The following is a 3,673-nucleotide window of genomic DNA, read 5'->3' on the forward strand; positions in this document are numbered from 1 at the left end:
GAGCAAAAGGGGCGTTACTGTACGGCACCACTTTTTCTGGAGAAACCTGCTTGGGTCACATTTCTCCTGGTTAACCTTATAGTGTTGGAGTCAGGGTCAGGCTGTAAAGAGATCAAGCAGGATCTAAGGATACCGTCATGTAGGCCTCGTAGCCCACAGTTTATGGTTTAGACACGCCCACTTTCATTYTGCAGATAACCCCTTCTCGAGTCTTGGGCGGAGTGGCGGGGTGTTTTCGTGATGAGGAAGTTCGGCTTAAAGACACGTCCCATGGGTGTTTCTGGTCCCAAAAGGCATTTCTGGTCCCCACCTGTCATTTTTCTCCTCAGCATGGCTTCCTAAAAACGCTGCAGGATTTCTCAAACATGCATGAATGTACGGAGCCCGCGAGGGGACACGGGAGATTTTTTTTTCCTTTTGTGTTCCCACGCAATAGTATTGTGTTACCTCGCAACAACATTTGCATTCCCTYGTAAAAGTAGTTTATCACCGTTGTGCCTACATGTTCAGCATTAGCGAGTTAGCCTACTGCTTTAATTCAGCTTCAGAATGAACAGATCACACAACTACGCATGAAGTATGTCATCTGCCGATATTTAACACAGTGCAGCCACGCAACATCAATGTCAATTTCACGAACTTGTGGCGACACATCCCGTTTTGGTAACCGGATATTTCAAAATAAAACTGATTTAATTCAGTTCACATACAAAACAATCTTTTGCGTGGGAACACAAAAGGAAAATAAATCCCACGTGTCCCCTCRCGGGCTCCGTATGAATGAGTCAAAGCAAGGCTTTGAGTTTGTTTTTTATGAGAGTTTAACATTATAACATGATTTAAAACTCAAARAAGTTGATTTTACATGATGTTGCCCCTTTAAATTACTCAAAAAGCAACAACATAACAGGAAGCAGCTCGTTCAGACTCAGTTTGTTTCACTGCAGGACAGTTATYTGATAATATCACCAGAGGACAACAGGATCAGATCAGCTCACAATGCTGGGCTCAAATATCTGAAGTAAAACTAACCCTGATTAATTTAATAAAACTGTATTATGGTCTGTAAAACGGTTCTCATGAGCCCAGGTCTGGAGTGGGTCTGGTTCTCTCTGGTTTAGGCTGTTTGGCTCAGGATTCAGAAGGTCAGAGGACCTGGACCAGGTCAGTCCAGGACACATCCTCCCCCTGCTACTGTGGGACTATAATGACCCATTCAGTCTGCTGCAGCTCGGGTTACTGGTTCAGAACCAGCTCAGACCCAACAGGGCCTTTATGGTTTCTAAAGGGCATCACGGTTCTGATTCTCACGGGACCAAACGTGGAACCAGAACCGGGCCCGAGTCCTTCGGTCGACCTTCATCCTGAGGAAGAGGAGGGTTCAGTTTCTGACAAGATGGAGGCTTCGGCGAACCCGGAAGTGTCGGGTCGACCATGAACCCAGCTCTGGCCGGGCTTGGTCCAGTCCCATGTGAAAAGTCTTGTTTGTTTTAACTGAATAAAGAATTTATTCAACCAAACAGGAAGTCAAACCGGAACCAACAGCGAGCAGAATTCAGAAAGTTCGACTCTGGGCGGGAAAAAAGTCCCAACATGAAGGAAGGTTCAGAGCGGGTAAAAATAAAGATAAATAAACCCAGTACCGAACCACACCGACTATTAAAAGTCTGCCACGGTCCGGTTCGGTTCGAACTCTGCGCATCCATTGCTGCTGATGTGTTCGGCACGCGCGTTCCGGTCCTCAGGGCCCAGAACCGATGGAACCGAGCAACAAGTCGAGAAATAAAAAACCCCCCACAGAGTAAAGAACCGAGCACTTACAGGTTTAGAACCGAGCCTGAGATCCAATGATGTGGTCCGGCTGAAGGAGCGGGTCTGTGGGTCAGACTGAAGGGTAATGTGGACTAGAGCTGGTCCGGAGGAGGAGGAGGAGGAAGAGGAAGATGGATCCGGACCGGCCCACATGAGGAGGAGACTGATGACAGGCCCAGAAGGATCAGAACACAAGATAAACATGTTCACAGACCTGTTGTCAAACTGTCTGCTGTGTACACACTATGTACACGCTATGTACACACAATGTACACGCTATGTACACACAATGTACACACTATGTACACACTATGTACACACTATGTACACACTATGTACACACAATGTACACACTATGTACACACTATGTACACACTATGTACACACTATGTACACACAATGTACACACAATGTACACACTATGTACACAAAAATGTGAGAATAGAATAGAATAGAATAGAATAGAAACAGCCTTTATTGTCCCTCGCGGGGAAATTCAGGTGTAGGAGCAGCAACAGATACATTCATCAATCCACAGAAACAGTATATTACTATGTGACATTATCAACTGTAGCAATAATAATAGAATTGAAGATAGTAACAATAAAAAAATAACGAAAACTCAAAACAAAAATAAGAATAATAATTACTGTAACTGACTATCAAGATGAAGTTAGATAAAAATGAAAACAAAAGCAAGACACCGTGCAGAAAAATACTAAATTACAGGGGAAAAAACAGTCATGACTCATGATCCAAAGGGGTGTGCAGATTGAGTTGATCTCCGGGGTGTGCAAATGGAGTCAAACCCAGTCATTAAGTCAGTGTTCCAGTACAGGAAAAACTGGTTATAACATTGCCAAAGTGTATTATTTGTGTAATGATTGAGAGGCAGAGTTGTTTGGCGTGCAAATACAAACGCGGACGCTTATTGAGATTGTTGGGAGCAGTGATGGTTGTAGAGTCTAACAGCTGATGGGAGGAAGGATCTGTGGTAAACCATCAAACCTTTATTACAGACTCGTGGTCCACAGAACAGACAAGAGAAGCAGGTTAACAATAAAATCCAAGAACAAACAAACAAAACAAACTATAAAAGACAGCTGTACCAGTACCTCCACAACTTGGACTGGTAAYGTGTTACACTGAGTCTTAGTCAAGCTCATAATAGTTCAATTACAGCATGCATTGACACGACCAATAAATTTAAACATCAAATTTCTTAAAAGAGCCCGAAAAGATTTGAGCCTAGTTGTCACACTGGCACTTTCCCATCTTGGCTTCTTCAGTAAGAGTCTGAGGCAATCGTTGTTTGCCACGTTAAGTTTACTCATGCTAGCTCTCTTGTAGTTAGATCACAAATGTGCAGCATATAAAGGTGTGCAGTAGGCCTTAAACAGAGATATCTTTACCTCATCAGTACAAGCACCAAACCTCCTGATAGTCTGTCCATACAGCAGGTGACACTGCTTGTAAATATCATCATCATCGTCAGGTCTTCAGTGACAAAATGCCCCAGATATTTGACTTTATTACTCACAGTCAGAGTATTTCCACWTAATAAAAACTAAGCTCACATTTTTTGTCATCCTTAGTCCTGCTGATCATGACAACACTTTTACTGGCATTATTTATTATATCATGTTCCATGCCATACTCGGAACAAATATTTAAAGGTTCTTGGAGTCCTACACTACTGGGACTGAATACAACAAGATCATCTGCATACATCAAATGATTTACAAGGGTAAAMCCAATAGCACAACCAGTTTTACATGCATTTAGTCTCTGTGACAGATCATCCATAAAAAGATTAAAAAGAGCAGGAGATAAAATCCCACCTTGCCGCACACCATTACTG

General features: G+C 42.9%; 1 protein-coding gene across 1 annotated transcript in view; it reads right to left on the reverse strand.

Annotated features, from left to right (window-relative positions):
- Positions 1-1,935, reverse strand: part of ldhba (lactate dehydrogenase Ba) — a gene marked incomplete at its 5' end in the record, with an annotated part of 8,800 nt that extends 6,865 nt beyond the window's left edge. Inside the window, 1 exon segment of the mRNA XM_014023686.1 lies at positions 1,822-1,935.
- Positions 1,936-3,673: the final 1,738 nt, after the last annotated feature.

The sequence above is a fragment of the Austrofundulus limnaeus genome, unplaced genomic scaffold (genome assembly GCF_001266775.1).
Source record: "Austrofundulus limnaeus strain Quisiro unplaced genomic scaffold, Austrofundulus_limnaeus-1.0 Scaffold385, whole genome shotgun sequence".
Classification (NCBI taxonomy): domain Eukaryota; kingdom Metazoa; phylum Chordata; class Actinopteri; order Cyprinodontiformes; family Rivulidae; genus Austrofundulus; species Austrofundulus limnaeus.